General features: G+C 43.8%; 1 protein-coding gene across 4 annotated transcripts in view; it reads right to left on the reverse strand.

Moving 5' to 3' along the window:
* LOC146808579 (uncharacterized) overlaps positions 1-19,147 on the reverse strand; it is a 184,000-nt gene that overhangs the window by 130,250 nt on the left and 34,603 nt on the right. Inside the window, exon 1 of one of the 4 annotated variants that reach the window (XR_014967577.1) lies at positions 1,457-1,681. The exons of the other annotated variants lie outside the window; for them this stretch is intronic. The gene's annotated coding sequence lies outside the window, so the exon portion shown is untranslated. Of the gene's footprint in view, positions 1-1,456; positions 1,682-19,147 lie in introns of those variants that run through there. 4 annotated transcript variants of the gene reach the window in all.

A 19,147-nucleotide genomic window follows, 5' to 3' on the forward strand; every position in this document is an offset into this window, starting at 1 on the left:
GGTGTCCTTTCATTTGGTAATTCAAGAGATTATAAGGTAAAACAAGCTGCTTTACATTCCTTAGAGACTTAGCCTGAAGGCTGCTCTCCACAGCTACCACTAGGATAGCTTTATTTAAAAGGTTGTCTTAAACCTATCTACCATAAGAGTCGAATTGGACTGGTGCAAGGTGGCCACTATAACTAGTGACCAGCATATGCCAGGCCAACTTCTCACACCAACGGCTCCCAGAACTGGTTCTAGCTGGACTATGCACAGGGACACCAAATGTGCCCCCAGTGCAGACTTTTTGGCACTCTCAGAGTGCACCCACCCAGCCCCAAACACTAAAGCCTGTCAGGGAGGTGGTCACACCTCCCTGTGACAAGAAGCCTATTGTCAGGCCTTCCTCTGCTCGAGCTTGGTTCAGCAGCAGGAGGGCAGACTCGTGTCTCTGGCTGGCAGCATCCATTTTGTGCTGCTCAGGTCGCGAAAGCTGGTACCGGGTAGACCAGGTGACCCATTGTAGTGGTTCTACAAGGGTGGAATCATACCTCCCACGCCAGTTACTGGTGTGGAGGTATAATTCCAAGGTGTTTGACACCAAACACATGTTTCTAAGCAGCTGTTTTAAAGTTAGCATTTACCGCAAGGTTATAATGCACTTAAGTATATATGGTTGGCTGCATCACAGACAACCCCGGAATAGGATTCGAAGTCTGCAGAGGGGCCCTACTCATGCAGGGGCACTCTCTCACCCAAAACCCAGCACACTGCCTTCAGGATTGATAAGGCCTGCCATAGGGGTGACTGATAGGTTTATATGTGTAGTGATTTAGAATAGATATAGGGAACCTATATCTAAGTAAGGGGTGCATGCACCACCTTACACAGGCTGCAGTAGCAGACCTGTGATGTCATTTTGAATGGCCTCTCAGGGGTGGCACAATACATGCTTCTGCCCCTGGGAGGCCTCTGGGGTACTTATGCCCTGGGTACACAGTGTACCACATACTAGAGACTTATAAGGGTACCCCAGTATCCAATCTGGAGTGTACCTAAAGTACATAACACAACGAATTTAGGGAGAAAGCTGATAAACTGGGGTCCTGATTAGCAGGATCCCAGCCAGACTAGTCAAAAACCTGCAAAACACCAGGAAAAAAGTGGGGGTAGCCATGTAGTCAGATTCTACCTTCCTATACCTTTGACCTAATAGGGACCCTTGCTTCTAGTCAGGATAAGGGGGAAACACACTCTAGATAACCCCTGCTCACCCCCTTGGCACGAGCAGACAGGCTTATCCTCAAGGCAATGTGTAAAGTATTTGTACCAACACTCACAGTAACACAGTGATAACACCACAAATGGACACCAGACAGGTTTCCGAAAAAGAAAGTATCTTTCAAGACCAAATAGCAAAAATCCACAATACAGTATCAGAAATCAGGTTCTTAAAATGGTAGAAGTAGCTTACGTCAAAGCAGATGTTAAATGCGACATGTTTCTCTCAAAGTACTTTGGATGCGTTGCGCAAAGCAAACAAAATGGTCACAGGGAAGGGGATACATCTTCTTACTGCCTTCCGTAGGCGATGCGACAAGATGGCATCTTGATGCGATGTGACATCTTAGGTACGATGCGTGCTCGCCCGCGGCCTTGCGTCTATCTCAATGCGCCGGTGTTAAATATTGCACCAAACCTTGTAAAATAAAGATGTTTATTCCTTCAGCACGGCATAACATCCAAAGCAATCAACAGCAGATGACAAACTGATTGTCCTGGAATCTCCTGCCCCAGAAGCTCCACATGGAACTCTGGAACCTACATTTATACAAATACATGTCGCATGCCTTAAAGTGAACATACATATAAATAATAACATAGTGAAAATGTAACACATCCCCCTTATTAAAAAGACAACAATAAATAACTACATTAAACATAGTCTCTAAACAATCTGGGTGCCATTCTAATGCGTCCATCACTTTTAACTCTAGAAGCAACCGACTCGTTCACTCCTCCTCTAAGTAGTTTACTATTCCCATCAACTCCATTGGTGCACCCATTACTACCATTTTGCATTGGACACCTCGCTACTCTCCTTGAGTTCCACACTTTACCATCTTGAGTGATGACACTGTTTTTAAACACTTTTTTAATTTGTATGGGTCTGCCAAATTTACTTGTACCTTTATTGATTATAGTGGGTCTTAAAATCCTAACCCAATCACCCACTCTCCAGTTATGTGCTTTAGTTTTCCATTTGTTATCATACCACATTTTGGTCCTTATTTGTTTCCGTTCAACTCTGTTGGCAACTTCATGTACATTATCCTTATGTTCCAATACCTCATTACACTTTACTTTAAACCACCAAGGACACACCTCCGAAGCTGGATCTCTACCCTTTAACAATCTGAAAGGACTGATCTCAGTAGTCGAGTGTGGAGTAATCCGATATACCCAAAGTCTTTCTCTAAGTGCACTCAACCATTCTCCCTTCAATTTTAACGATTCCATCACGAAGTTTTTTAACACACGATTAAATCGTTCAACTTGACCATTCTCATGGGGTTCATATAGGGAGGTGCAGATGTGTTGAATGGAACAACTTTTAAGAAACTTCTCCATCTCACTAGAGACTAACTGCACACCATTGTCTGATACCAGAGTAGAAGGACACCCTTCCCGTGAGAAAACCTCCTTGAAGAAATTAATCACTGCACTTGTGGTTGCCTTTGCCACAAACTTGACTTCAGGCCATTTAGAATGGTAGTCAATTATAACCAAAGCAAAACGTGAATTCTCCGGCAACATGTAAAAAGGACCCGAAATATCAAAAGCCACCTTCCTCCACGGTTCTTTAGGCCATTCCACAGTTTTTAAAGGAGGAACATTAACCTTCAACATTTTGTCATTAGAAGCACAGTCATTACACTCCCTCACTGTACGATCAATTAACCTGTCCATTCCTGGCCACCAAAAATATGATCTTAACAACCGCTTCATAGAAGAGATGCCCGGGTGTGTTTTATGTGCCAAATTGAGTATCATTTCTTGAATTCCTTGTGGAGGAACACATTTCCCTGCTCTGAAGATGAAATCTCCATCGCAAAACAATTCATCAGCTACCATAAAAAATGGTAAAAGTTCTGAAGCTACATACTCCTTCCTGGGCCATCCTTCCATCACATATTTCTTGAGAGACACCCATTTGTCATCTTTAACTTGACCTTCCTTCCAAGTTTCTTCCGTAATTTCTTTGTAATCTGAAGGGAAAACGTCACTAACACTTAACACAAAATCCAACTCATTGATCCTGTTGACCCTAACATTCGTATTCTCACATGGAAGTCGTGATAAACAATCTGCTGTGACATTTTTCTTACCTGGCAAATATTCAACCGTGAAATTATACTCCTGTAACCTAGATGTTAACCGGGCTATTCTAGCTGTTGAATTCCAACCACCACCTGCTGACAAAATATGGACCAATGGTTTGTGATCCGTCCTGAGCACAAATCTGCTCCCCCACACAAACATCCTGTAATGTTCCACAGCCCAAACGCATGCCAACAATTCCCTTTCGATAACAGCATACCTGCGTTCCGTTTCATTAAGAGTTCTGGAGGAAAATGCTACATTCCACTCCTTTCCTTCATCCTTTTGTGACAGAACACTGCCCAAACCATATAAACTAGCATCTACAGTAATTATACAAGTTTTCCTCATCTTAAATGGTTTGAGTGTCGGAGCATTTACAACATCATTTTTGATAATTTGAAAAGCCTTGTTTTGTTCATCACCCCACTCAAACACAGTTTTTTGCCTTAATAGTTTCCTTAATGGCTCCATTTTAGTAGCAAAATTTTGAACAAATTTGCTATAATATTCGCACATGCCCGAAAATGACAACAGCTGTTCTTTATTCAACGGAGCCGGTGCATTTAAAATAGCATCAACATTCGACTTTTTAGGAACCAAACCATTACCAGACAAAGTGTGGCCTAAGTATTCTACTGAACTCTTAAATAACTTACACTTGTGTGCCTTGAGTGTAAGTCCAGATGTTTCTAGCCTTTTACACACTTCTGTGAGATGTAATTCATGTTCAGCCTCATCTTTTGAAAATACCAAGATGTCATCTTGGAAACATTTGACGTAATTTTCAATATCTCTAAAAATCTGAAACATGACTCTCTGGAATACAGAGGCTGCTGAAGCGAGCCCAAATGGCATTCTAGTATATTGAAATAAACCAAAAGGTGTTATGAAAGCAGTATATTTTTTGGACTCTTCGGTAAGTTCAATTTGATGGTATGCAGACCTTAAGTCGAGGGTTGAAAATATTTTAGCACCATCAAACAATGAGACCAATTCATTTATATTTGGAAGAGGATGGCAGTCTATAATAATATTTGCGTTTAATGCCCTCAAATCCACACACACGCGTAATTTTTGGTCAGGTTTGCGTACCAATACAATTGGAGAAACCCATTCAGCCGATTCAATCGGTTCAATAATCTTCTCTTCCAGCAGTTCATGTAACATGTCTTTAAGTTCACCCCTGACATTGATTGGTACCCCTCGTAATCTTTGTTTGACTGGGGTAGCATTTTCTTTCAGAACTATTTTGTGTGCAAACTGTTTTAACTTCCCCAACTTCTCGCAAAAAACTTTATCAAACTTGTGTGTAATATGTAACCTACCCTTTGTGGATTCTGCTACTTGGTTTACCGTGGTGGTCATGTACATGTCTAGTTCATCGCATAAAGATACAGGATCCTTAGAACGTGGATTAAGAATGATGCCAAATTCCCACTGATCTCGCCACCCTAAAACATTTACACCTTTGGTGGCTATGTACAACTTGATATCAGCAGACCTACCTCTAAAACTTAAAATTACTTTAAAATACCCTTCCATGTCAATCTTTGATCCATCAAAACTTTCAGCTTGTATATCTGATGGCAATATATCATTGAAATTATAGTAATTTTGCAATTTCTCTCTAAAGTACTCCTTGCTAATAATTGTCCAAGGAGAGCCTGAATCTACCATTAACTCCAACTCTGAACCTGAAATACCAAATACACATTTAGGGGACTTCATACACTCCTTCCCTTCACCGCTAGAATGCATGATGGAAACTACAAAACCCTTTTCTAAGTCTTGAATTTCTTTAACCGAAGTAATCTTGTTGGTATCAGTATTAACTTTTGTGGTATTACGTGTCTGGTAGTTGACACGTCTGTCTCTGCAAACATTGCTGAAATGTCCTGTTCTACCACATACTCTACACTCTCTATTCAATGCAGGACAACCCTGAAATGAGGCAATGTGTGTTCTACTCCCACATCTATAACAAACAAATGGACCCCCTGCCTGATCTTGTTTCCTACTTGAGTAATTGTTGTAGTTAGGTTTAGGCTTTCCTTGTATATTGTTTGTATTTTTGGGATCACTTTTTGCATTAAGTGCACAAATCTCGTCTTCAGTGGACGATTTACTAGACTTCTGACTAACTACATCCATCCATTTCTCTGACAACTCTGTTGACTTCGCTATAGCTATGGCTTCCTCAAGCTTAGGGTCACCCATAACCCATAGTTTCTCTTGTGTTTTCTTATTCTTGACATGCACTATAATCTGATCACGAATCATCTCATCCGTGATATTACCAAAACTACAATGTAAACTTAAAGACCTTAGTGCAGTTAGGAAGTCATCAAATGATTCGTCACCTTTTTGTGCTCTTGTATAAAATTTAAACCTGTTTAACGCAATGTTGGACGTTGGTTTAAACCTTTTCTCTAATCTGGATAAAGCTTCCATATAGACATTGATATTGTCCCCTTGACCCCCTTGAGGAATAACCTGGGGTAGAGACCTGAAAACCTCTTGGCCCTCAGAACCTAGACAGTGAAGCAAAATACTTTTCTTTCTTTCAGCCCCCATTCGTTCCCCATCTATAGCCTTCATATAATTGAAAAATTCCTCTTTCCATCTAGGCCAGGGTAATGGTGGGTCACCTTTACTTTGGAGAAATTTAGCAGGGGCTTCAAATTGCATGTTTGTTCTTGACCTGAATGAAATATGTAAATTTTTACCTTATGAATATAGTTCAAACATGCATACTACTACTGCTTACACTGAATTAAACATTTGACATATATCTACTCTTTAAAATATTTTGACCAACAAGTATTGGCTAAAGTACTGAAATAGGCGTATTAGACTTGAAACAGCTTCTAAATTTCCACAGTGTCGTCTTCCCGGCGTCTTCGTAACAGAAACAGCTTAAATGTACTCTTCGTGTCTTTTTTTCCGTTGCTAGGCAACCAATTGGACGTTTGAAGTATCCGTAGTACGTGCGTGATGATGCGCACGGTATGACGCGAATGTAAACAAAGATCCCTCTAGATGCAGGCAATGACGCGCTGTGTGACGCTGCGCCGGTGCGAGAAACGACGCGTGATGAAGGCGCGCTCTCAGCTTGAAAAATGCCCGACTCAACTGTAAGTCCTGTGTCCACTGAATAGTCTTGGTTATTTTAAACACTAAAACAGCACTTGTACAGGACTTGTTGCTTTCGCCTTGTCGCTCAAAGAACACTCTTCCGCATAACACGACTTACTCCTCTCGTCGCACAGCAGTTATGTTCTCCACCACCAAAGCGCGCAGAGACGTTATTGGATACGCTCACTTATTTCTTTGTTATATGTCTTGAAAAGTCTCTCCATACGCCAATTTCCGCCAATATCCGAACGATTTGTTGAGTTCAATTAAACAGGAATGAATCCACACCACCAGCCTTTAAGTGCATAACACGCAGAATAACGTGGGTAAAAATACTCCGCTCCCGTGCTGAATATGGCAGGAGTAGTTCCGCTCGTCGCCAAATTTGTTAAATATTGCACCAAACCTTGTAAAATAAAGATGTTTATTCCTTCAGCACGGCATAACATCCAAAGCAATCAACAGCAGATGACAAACTGATTGTCCTGGAATCTCCTGCCCCAGAAGCTCCACATGGAACTCTGGAACCTACATTTATACAAATACATGTCGCATGCCTTAAAGTGAACATACATATAAATAATAACATAGTGAAAATGTAACAGCCGGTCCCAGTCTTCGGGAATCGATGCACCCGCTGCGTCGTGCGGCGACTTCTCACGCCACAACAGGCGCTGCGACTCGCTTCTATCACGCCGTGAAAGGTGCTGCGACTCGTTTCTCCGTGACTTTCCAGCTCCTGGGGACACACAGTCTTTAGAGGTCCTAAACAGCAGCAGGCACCTCTCTTCAGGATAGAACTCCCAGCAAGGGAATTCAGGGGGCGCTGGTGGTGAAGTCTTGGTGTCCCTGTGACTACAGCCAGTCGGCCAGCTCTTCTTGGGCCCTTGGAGACTTTTCTTCAGGACACAGCACACAGCAAAGTCCCTTTTCCTTCCCTCGGCAGCAACAGCAAACTGCAGGCCAGCCCCAGACACACAGCAAGGGTAGCACTTCTCTTCAGTCTCTTCAGCTGTCCTCTTCAGCAAAGGTTCCTCTTGATCACGAAGTAGTCTAAAGTTCAGTGGTTTCAGCTCTAATATTTATACCCCAAATGTCTTTTTGTTCTTTGTGTAAGGGGCTCTGGACACAGTTCAAACCAGTTCTGGGGGCACTCTGCCAGTGCACAACTTCTTCCTTTGTCAGTGTGGGCCAGGGTCTTCAGATACACCGCAGGAGGTGGAGCCAGTCTTTTGTGGAAGGCAGGCACAGCCTTATTCAGGTACAGGTGCTACTCCTCCCACCACTCCAAATGCAGATTGGCCTATTCAGCCTAGTGCTGACTCACCCAGCCTCCTGGAGCCACCCCCAGCCCCGGTCACTCCAAAGCCAGACAGTCAACCCACAACCAGGCAGAGACACACAGAAAGGTTGAACAAGAAAATAGCCACTTCCTAAAAGTGCTATTTTCAACCACATAATTTAAAAACCCTCCTTACTGAAAGAGGTGTTATTAAATTCTGAGTTCAGGGATAGCAGACTTCAATTTTCTATCTTACTCCTATGGGAAGATATGCCTGTAAAAATGTTACACAGCATTCCCCATTCTGTCCTATGGGAAACATAGCCTTACAATAGTGAAAAACGTAATTGGCAGTATTTCACTATCAGAACATGTTACACTCACTAGTACATGTCCTACCTTTCATACACACTGCACCCTGCCCAAGGGGGTACTTTGGACCTGCTATAGGGGTGTCCTATGTGCACAGAAAGGGAAGGGTAGGGCCTGGCAAGTGGGTGCACTTGCCAGGGCAACATGGCAGTTCACAACTGCACGCAGGCACTGTGGTGGCAGGTTTGAGACCTCTTTTCAGGGCTACTCATATGGGTGGCACAATGAGTGCTGCAGGTCCACTAGTAGCATTTTATTTACCTGCCCTGGCACACAGTGGACTTTACTAGGGACCTACTGGTAAAACAGATATGCCAATCAGGGAGAACCAATCACAATATCAATTTACGCAGGGAGCACTTGCACTGTGACACTGATCAGCAGTGGCAAAGTGCCCAAAGCACCTAAGCCAGAAAAAACGAAATCTAGCACAGCATCAAAAATACAGGTGGTAGAGTCCAAAAGTCAGGGAAAACCATGCCAAGGATGCCAGGTCTAACAATGAGTGTAAGGATGGAGAGGGTGAACGGGTGGATGGATGGATGGGTGAAATGATGGATGTAAGGATACATGAGGGATAGGTTTGCAAATGGTTGAATATGTTTAGGCATGGATGGGCTTAATTATATTCTATTGCGCGACCTCCTCTGATGTGTCTGTAAAACTTACCTTTTGTCCCTTAGATTTGTCCTGAATTTTGTTTCTGAATTTTGACCCTTTGGCCTGAATTTTTACACTCACCGTCCTGAATTTGCACCCGTGTCAGTTGGTCACCCTACATCTATCTCCCTTTTACTTTCCTACCCATTTGTCTCACTGCTTTCTCTTGCTTTATCTTTCTGTCTCTCACTAACCCTCACTCAGTGCCTCTGTCTCTGGGTCTGTGATGTCACTTCCTGTAATATCATTGATATCAAAGGGTGTGTGACGTCACTTTCACTAACCCTGGTATTTCAGGGGATCATCGTCCCGGGCAGCCCTGTTTATCAGAACTGACCACGCGCCTAGACACGGACGGATATTTGATCTGATAGCCGGTGTGCGGAGCTGGGATATATTTGGGGTACTAAAGCCATTAATGGTGACCTTGAGGCTGTAGAGCTGGAGTGGAGCCGTAGGCATTACCTACACCCACCCTTGTCTCCGCAGTGGGGGGTTGGCACTGCCAGCCTTACATGTGCCTTCTCCACACTTCCTTCTGTGCAGTCAGTCTTTCATTAGACTGTGATACTGCAGGCACAAGACGGGGGTGGACAGGGGGTATGGAGAGACCCCCATTTATATTTGAGTGGGACTCTCTTTCTTCCTCCTACTTGAGTCAAAAGGAATCAGTGAAGTGTTGTCTGTGCCCTGGCAGGGAGGCTCCTTGCGAGTATAGATACTGTACACATGTAAGCTGGCCTCAGGGCGCTTTAAACCCCAGCCCACTGAGAGCAGCCCCTGGATGTGCACTAGAGGCCCAGGGAGGGGGGGGGGGTAGGTCTGCTTCTGAATCTCTTATCGGACTGAACATTACCCCTTTTACCCCCTAATGAATACCTTGTCGACTCTCTGAACACAATGTAAAGGTGCCGTGCCAAGTTCTACAGGTCTGTTTAAGCACAGTGTGCCTTTCTGCTATTCCTGAGGCATACCATCAACTGAAAGTTGATGTTTACTTAAATTTGGCCTGTTCAGTTCTAAACGGGTAATATTACAAGGGTTTAAAGCAGTGCTTTAAAATGGACCGGTGCAGTCCGGTACGAAGTACCGGCACTTTTTAATTTTGAGAGGGAGATTATCTGCACTTCTGAAGAGAAATCGAATACTTTTAATTGGAGAGCGCCTGCACTTCTATTTTTCAATTTCAAGCACTGGTTTAATGATATATATTGTGATGTCCCTGTCTGTGACATCATTGTGAATTAAATACGCTACCTTGTTCCCGCACTGTTTCCCAGCGCTCGTGGCCTGTGTTAATGGAGTTGTATTTTCCTGTGGTTTAAAAGCAGCAGCGCCTGCAGTCTGGGGGGCTCTAGGACTGCCCACAAACATCACCGGACCGCAAAAGTAAGGTCGGTTCCGGCCAGGCCCGGTTCTAGCGGGTGGGCCAGGCCCCCCCAAACATGCGCCTGGCCCACCCAAACATGAGCCTGGCCCACCCAAACAGGAGCCTTGGCCCTCGCAGTGAGGGCTTGAAGGCAGGCGCGCAGAGCACACGTGGTGTGTGAGTGCGCCAGGGCTGAGACAGCTTCCCAGGCGCACTCACACACAGACAGTTTTAGAGATTATCGCAGCCGCACCCGAGTACGTCACAGGTCTTTAAAAGACCATTAGTTGATAACGAGGCTTTGTTTATTTTTTCACCCCTTCTTCTCCACATGGCAAAGGCAACAATGTTCTGCTGCGTGGATATTTCTTTTTCTGTGCAGCGCAGGAAAAAAGAAGTTTGTTTATTCCTATTCACCTTTCCTGGCCCTTGCAGCTTCGTATCACATCAGGATGTGACACAAAGGTTGACTAATGGAGTAGGTAAGAGAATGTGTTACGATTTGTTTTTCTTTTTAAAATATGCACAGGCCCAGCAGGGCACATACTTCGTGAGTGCTTCATTTAAACAGTTTTTAGGTCTCGCCTGAGCCAGCGCTTTAGCACTGCTCTCGCAAGAGCTTTTGTAAAAGGGGGATCTGAAAGTGCAACCGAGTGCTTTTCAGGCCTCCAAATACAGTGCATGTGCGCCGGGTGCGCGCATCATTTGGCAGCCTGAAAAGCACTGCTTGATCACTTTCACGGCCACTTTGATGTCCTCAGTGAGCCGCGCGGCCACTGAGGACATCAAAGCGTCCGCAAACGTGCACACCATTTGCCACCCCCTTCCTGCTTGTTTTAGTCGAATACTCTTTAAAGTACTTAAGACACAAGTCTGCCATGTTGATTTTGTGAAACTCATGCCAATGATGGGTTGCTGCCGTCTTTAAAAGAGTAAGTTCAGTTCTGACAGGTGTGCTTGTCGAAATGTGGCTATGAATTCCGTCATAATTATGTAGGAACTAACACACAAAAGCTTTTTTTTTAAGTGTTGCTTTAATATTAAACCAATGCAAAAATAACAATTGATGGACAGAATGCAGAACAATGTCATACATTCACCCCAGTACAGAGATCTGGGCCTAAATCCATCGTTTTTTTGCTCACCATGCCATTCCAGTTTGAACCCAGCCATATGCAAATCAGTCTTGACCCTGTGCCCCATGGGAACAGTCCAGCCCGAACTGCTAGGAAGCTTGTTTCCGGTCCAGAGAAGGCATGGCTTGCCAGTTCGGGCTGGACTGTTCCCATGAGGCACAGGGTCAGACTGATTTGCATATGGCCAAGTCTGAACTGGGGTGGCAGAGTGGGCTAAAAAACGGTGATGGATCAAACCCAGATCTGTTGACTGGGTGTGAGTGTTTGATTGGTTCTGATGCTCCGTCCATTACCACCCCCTTTTGTACCGCTTTGTTCGCCATAAGTTGGCAGGGTGTGGTAAATATTTAAATTACCTGTACTATTTTTATGCGGTAAAATTCAGGAAGAATAACTCAGTAAAAATAAGAGGCAGAATCCGTGGTATTAGAGGTTCTAAAAAGGGTTTATTCCTTACAAAGGAATTATGGTTCGAACCAGGCAATCGAATTCCATCACCACGAAGGTTCAGGAAGGGATAGGCAATACATTATTGACAGGTAATAGTATATATATGAAATGCATTACATTAAGACAGATGCAGGAGGCGTAACAGCTGATAATACAGATAAGAATACACATACGTAATGAAAAAGGCGTTATAATAGGCGTGCATAAAGGCGTATACTAGAAATGTCATTTAAAATGATGTCACAGGTGGGTGGATCCATAAGAGAATCCTGCAATGTCAGCAGAAATATTTGGCAGAGATGCGCGCGCAGCCGCATGACGTGTGATTGACGTGTAACTAGGGGGTGAAGGGAACGTGACACTTAGCCCTACGTGAAGAGACAGAAGTCTGGGGGGTCAGGTCAACCTAATCCCAAATCATATCTAATATCTTATGTTTAAGGAACTGTATTATCCAAAAGGAAAGGTCTCTCAGACAGAATCTATTCTATACTGACGGTTAGTGCGTGTACAAGCGTCTAAGTGTCTACATGAGATGCGAGGGGGCATGGGCCTTTCATGGTAACAGAGGCTATGAATTACTTGCATAAAGACAGTGAGGCCGGGCCCTTTGCTCGGTAGCTGGAAGGATATTTACCTAAACTACTAGACAGGAATGCATTGGATGAGGAGCGGAACAGATAACTTGAAGGTGAAATACAGTTTTTGGCAGGCAACAGGCCGCGTCAGGCACCGTTAGCCGCGCATGGAGTAGGACAAAGTTCATGGATACAGATGCAAACTCAGGCTGGAGCTTTCAGAGGCAGAAAGCAGGAAAAGACTTGATGACAGGATTCAGGGCCTACTCGCCTGAACTGTAAAACGTGAAAAGTGTACCATAATAAGTCGGTGGCCAATCATACTTAGGAATGGAATATCCGACCCATTCATGGCGGATCTGAAAGAGGACATGTTAACGTTGGACGCACATGTATTTGCGTCTTCATAGCTGGAACTGGGGGAACATACATGTACTTGTAGCATATACATGGAGCCGTTGGGGTCTAAGATAGGGGACATAATTGATCATAAAATTCATATTTCCTCATTCCCTCCTTGTCCCCTACGGACCCTTCATGAAATATCGATCTTCATCAATCCATCAATCTGTTCATATAGCATCATCTGTTCTTCTTTCTTCTTACGAGGTCTTGAATGAAAACTTGAATGTGGAATACACGATGTGGCACACAGACCACAAATCGCTGGCCCACATTGTAGACACAAGCAGCAACTGAATAATATGAGAAAGCCAATACCTAGGAATGATAGAATCCTCCATCCCCAGGCTGACAACACGCTCCAGAACCAACCGGACCAAGTCCAGGTGCCTGGACTCTGGTGTATCTGGCTTACAATCTTATGAAGGCGAGTTATGGCTTTATATACTGATGGCGCGTTTTCTGGAATGAAAACACAGCAACTTGATCCGATGACCCTACAAGCTCCGCCCCTATCGGCCAGGATGACGTCAAGGACAAGACGATTTTGAAGAACAACAATCCGCATCGCAGACTGCTCCTCTGTTAAGTTGCCTAGGGCGGAAGTAGTTTCATTCACTACTGCTTCAAGGGTTCTAGTTAATCTACGTATCAGCTTACTATTAGTGACTGTACCTATGTAGGGAAAGAAACCTTTATTGAAATCTGTGTATTGCTCCCATGCCGTTTCAGTGTAGTCGACAATCGGGAGATCTCTCTGCTGTCTATTGTGTACTAAATGGGTATTCCTATGGTAATCAGGCGGGGCTAGGAAAACAGGTGGCAGAAGGAATGCAATGTAACAGGTACCATCCCAATCTAGAGGTAAACGTATGTATGCGGTCTGACCACATATGAAGTAGGAATGACGAGAAGCTCTAAATGTAGACTTGCCTTGATCACTGAATTCGATTACAGTGGTACATTTACTATGGCCCATGTGTATTGAACCATTCTTTCTTACACATAATTTACCTTTAACTGGAAATACTGACATAGCGGGCAAGATTGGTACAGCTTCGGATTCAACATTCAGAATCATGAGGTTAAGTGTAAAGTTACCTAATCCATATACTTCATTTTCTAGATCAGTTCCTGTTCTTTTGGGAAGTCCCTCCTTGTTAGGGTAGCAGACTTTAAGTAAAACTAGGTTCAGGTTTCCCCATACCCAGTTGTCCTGGTAAACTACTGAATTTGAATCTAAGGAATTAATCAAACTAAACCATGCTCCACAGGAGCCATTGTGTGTGAATGGATACGGAAAGAGGGGCAGAACTCCCTTGTATTTCTGATAGGGAGGGAGTCGGCCACATATCCAACAATTTGTAGCATTGCTGGTCTGATGGGAATGATGTAACATACTAATGAATGTGTTGTTGCGCAGCGCAAATCTATAGGACAACTCATGCGGAGGTAATTCGCTAAAAGAATGTTCGGCAGTAGCATTGAAAGCACGCTTTGAAATAGGGTAATACATGTGTAATAGTATACTTGCGACAATAATCAGAAGACTTAGAAAAAACATAATTAATAATGTCACTATACAGTGACTACGAAGTGATTTACAGTACGCATGTTTCTTGAGCTGTTTCTGTCTATTTCTCTCTCTATTTCGGTCTAGAGGATACATGTCAGAGACTAATTCAACCGATTCACCTTGGAGAGGACTTAAACAATCAAATTGTCTGACTTGCTAGACCTTAGTTTCAATTTATAGTTCTCTTGTTCTGATTTTTCAACCAGGGGGAGTTTTGAGTCAGTCGGTGAGGGAATGCAGGGCTGAAAGTTCAAATCCGATGGTAGTCCATGAAATTTTTTGATATGACTCGAGTGTAGCCAACCCTTGCGACCCTCAATCTTCACGGCTGTCCTTGTGGTGAGAAGAACGAGCTTTGGCGACTGCCAACGAGGCTCCAGCGGGCTCCTCCTGTCGAAGTTTCTTACAAGTACTAGATCGCCTGGAACCACTTCATGGGGCTTCACCTCAGTGTTATCGGGAAAAGCTGCAGCTACCTGTGAACGACAAGATTGTAGTGCAGACATCAAGGAAGCCAGGTAATCTGTCAGCATATTACAATCAACATCAGTGATTTTACGAGGTATAGGCGTCCCCCACATATTTGGTGGCCTACCGAAGACCACCTCATACGGGGATAGCCCTGTTCGAGAATGTGCTACCATTCTCATGTAAAAGAGCGCAACTGGTAAGGCTACTATCCAGTCGACACCTTTTTCTCTACAGATTTTGGACAATCTAATTTTCAGAGTTTGATTATGACGCTCCACGAGACCTGCTGCCTCGGGATGTCGGACACAGTGGAATTTCCATTGATAGCCTAACAGAAGTGAAACGTGTTTCATTAGCTCGGATGAGAACGGCTGGCCGTTATCTGAGTACACGACACGGGGCATACCATACCGTGGGAAGAATTCTCGAACTAACTGTTTGGCAGTAGTCGGAGCAGTGTAATCTGAAACCGGGTAGGCTTCTGTCCAACGGGAAAGAGCACATACAACTACGAGGACATATTTGAATCCTCGACATCGTTCCATCTGGATATAATCCATCTGGAGGACTTCAAAAGGGTAATCGGGAGGTTGAAATCCACCTTGCTCTACAGGAATGCTTTTACCGGGATTGAACTGACAACAAATCATGCAGGTACGTACTTTCTGTTTGGCTGCTGCTCGCAAGTGTTTGTTGAACCAAATATGTTGGATACTATCTAGCATAGCTTTCTCTCCTAGGTGCGCTGGGCTGTGTATTGTGTTAATGATGACTTGAACCATGGAGTCGGGGAGAAACCATATAGATTTTCCCTTCGTCATCCATCCTTGATCCGTTTGGATCCCTCCTAGTTCAGTCCATTTCTTTATTTCCTCTGGTGTAGCATGTGTCTGTATGTCAATTACATCAAGGGCGGGATCCTTAACTGTCATGCAGTGTGTTGGTGTCGGAACTATTGTCTTTGTCAAGTCAGGTGTATGGGTCTGATTCTGAGCAGTCTGTTTAGCTGTTCTGTCAGCTAGGTCGTTACCCTGAGAAATAATGTCAGTCACTTTCGTATGGGCCTTGCACTTCATAATCGATATTGCAGTAGGTAGATGAATTGCGTCTAATAAAGCTTGAATGAGGGGTCCGTGTTGGATGTGGGCACCGTGAGAAGTTAAATAACCTCTTTCCAAAGAACGCCGAAGTCATGGACGACTCCGAATGCATAACGTGAATCTGTGTATATGTTGACTTTCTTATTTGTAGCTTGAATACAGGCTTGTGTCAGAGCGATGAGCTCTGTTGCTTGAGCTGACAAGGTGTTAATACAATTTGTTTCAATAACTTCAGTGTCTGTTGTGACTGCATAAGCGGCCACTAACTCTCCTGTACTTGTTCTCATACATGAACCATCTACATACAATGTTAGGTCTGGATCTGGTAATGGGATATCTGTCAAGTCTTGTCTGGGTTTCGTCGTAATAGTAATGACTTCAATACAATCATGTGCCAATGGGTCTGTTCCACTTAATGGCAAAAGTGTGGCAGGATTTAATGTACTACAACGTCTGATTTCTATGTGTGGCTGGAACAATGTTAGTTCGTAACCCGTCAGTCTTGCTATAGTCAAGTGTTGTGTTTGTGTCCGATTCAAGAGAACCTCTACTGCGTGTGGTACTTGTACTGTCAATTGATGTCCTAATACTATGGCATCGCTTTGTCTGATCGCTAAAGCTGTTGCTGCGACTGATTTCAGGCACGCAGGAAGAGCCTGAGCTACGGGATCTAACGTACTAGAAAAATAAGCACATGGTTTGTGTGATCCTGCCTGTTCCTGAGTGAGTACTGACAAGGCAGTACCTTCGCGTTCTGTAACAAAAAGTGTAAAAGGCTTACTGTAACATGGTGTTGCTAAAACAGGTGCTTGACATAAAGCTTTCTTTAAGCTCTCAAAAGCTTGTGTATGTTCTTGAGTCCAAGGGAGGACGGTCGATGTCGCTGCCTCCTGTGTTGTCAACTGAATGAGTGGTTTTGCTAGAAATGCATATTGAGGGATCCACTGCCTACAGTACGAAGTGAGGCCTATGAATGCCCGCACCTCCTTTTGTGTCTTGGGTGGCGGCATGTTAACAATTAACTGGATGCGGTCAGGTGTAAGCTGTCTTCCCCCCTTGGACAGCAAGTGCCCAAGGTACACAACTTGCTGGACACAGAATTGCAGCTTTGAAGGGGACACCTTGTGCCCCTTGTCGGCTAGGAATTGTAAAACCGTCAGTGATGCTTTTTCACATTCAGGTTCGCTTCGGGCGGTGATCAGCAGATCATCGACATACTGAAGCAGGGCAGTGTTAACTGGCATGTGGATACTGTCAAGTTGTCTTTTCAGTGCTTGGCTATAGATGCTGGGGCTTTCTGTGAATCCTTGAGGTGCGCGTGCGAATTTAAAACTTCGTCCATTTAAACTGAATCCGAACAAATATTGACTTTCCGGATCGATTGGGACGCTAAAAAAGGCGTTCTTGAGATCAATTACAGTAAAGAACGTTGCTTCTGAATCAATAGCTGTTAGTAATGAAGAGATATCTGGGACCACGGGGTATTGTGGTACAATGCATTTATTCAATTCGCGCAGATCAATAACTAATCGATATACTGGCGGTGCTTTTGGATCAGTTCGTTTAAGAATCGGAATTATCGGGGAATTACATACATTGGAGTCGGTTTCCACAACCACTCCTTGTGCAATGAGCTCGTCAATGATTTGCAGCAAAGCCACTACAGCATCTGGAGGTAACTTGTATTGTCGCATTCGTGGTAGTACCACTCCTGCTTTGAGTGTGACTCGATATGGTGTAATGTGCATGCAACCAACATCAGTGGGGCCTTGTGCCCATAAATGTGCAGGTAAATTCTGTAACCGGCGATCCATGTCTCTGGACACGTAGTGACCTTTAAAGTCACGCAAAAATAATCGTACTCCTTCCGGAGAACAACATATTATAGCTCCTAGAGCTTTCAGTGTCTTTATACCTAACAAGTTTTCTGGACATGATTTAGTAAGCAATAAATCTGTAGTTCGTGTCAATGGACCAACCGTAAGTGGAAGAGGTAGCGATACTTCATTAATAATAGGCTTTCCTGAGAATCCAAGGGAAATATTCTGTGAGCCTGAGAGGGGTGCCCCTGGAACTTCGTTGTGACTTATAGTTGTTCTGCTTGCCCCTGTATCAACTAGAAATTTTCTGTCTTTCCCTAATACCTGACTATGTACATAAGGTCCCTCTTGGTCTACAGGAACCTCAATAAGGGGTAAGCCAACTTCCTTCTCTAGGCTATTTCATGTGTATCGCTGATAGTCGGGATAGTCAGCTTGTGCATACTGGTACATCTGTTGTGTCGTCGTTTGTGTTGCAGCAATAGGCTGCGACTGTGATATTGCTATGGTCTGTTGTGGAACTGGCATAGGTTGCACATGCTGAGGTACTTGTTGTTGGATCTGATCCTGTCTAGGTGGACGTGGTCTCTCCTTGGTTTTACCCGTAGAGATATTATGTTTCAGAACTGCACAATCGTGTATATAATGACCTGGCTGTTTACAATAGTTGCATGTCCCTTTTACAGGAACCGCTGAACCACTGGACTGTGTCGTACCCTTTTTATGACCGTCAGCTGGAACTGACTGAGCAACAAGCATTTTCATTTTCGTGTCTTTCATACGTCTTTGTTCATGTTCTTGTTCTTCTCTAATTCTATTGTGATGATATTGTAACATTTGTAACATCTGTGAAGGGGTGTTACCTTGCCAATTACTCTCGAATTTCAATACTCTATTCTTAACTTGGGGCAGGGAATTTTCAACTAGTTTTGTCACAAACAGATGTGGATACGACTCGCTATTTGCTTTTATGCCACTATTAATACCAAAACATTTTTCAAATCGGGAATAAAAATTACTAGTGTCTTCGTCTTGTTTTTGTTTACAGGCTGAAATTGCACCCCAGTCTTCCTTTTTCGTAGTTAATAAACGTGGCAGTACTTGCACTAATAATCCTGGTAATGCTGTAGTTTTTTCCCCAAGCCCTGAACCTGCAGTTCGGGCCTTTTCTTCGTTTTCTAATGCGGTCCAATCAATCTTTTGGTCTCCCACCTCCCATTCCTTTTCCTTGAGTTTCTCGTAAATACCGGCAGGCAATAATACTTTTAATATTTTCATAATGTCAGGGTAGGTATAATCTCCCATGAGTAACATGTCTTTTATCTCACGGTGGAAACCTGCTGGATCTTTGTCATGGCTAGGTACTACTTTTTTCATTTCCAATAATTCTATTTTAGTTATGGGCGTGTACACAAACACGCGTTTAAAAA

This window comes from Triturus cristatus, chromosome 8 (genome assembly GCF_964204655.1).
Source record: "Triturus cristatus chromosome 8, aTriCri1.1, whole genome shotgun sequence".
In the NCBI taxonomy this organism is placed as follows: domain Eukaryota; kingdom Metazoa; phylum Chordata; class Amphibia; order Caudata; family Salamandridae; genus Triturus; species Triturus cristatus.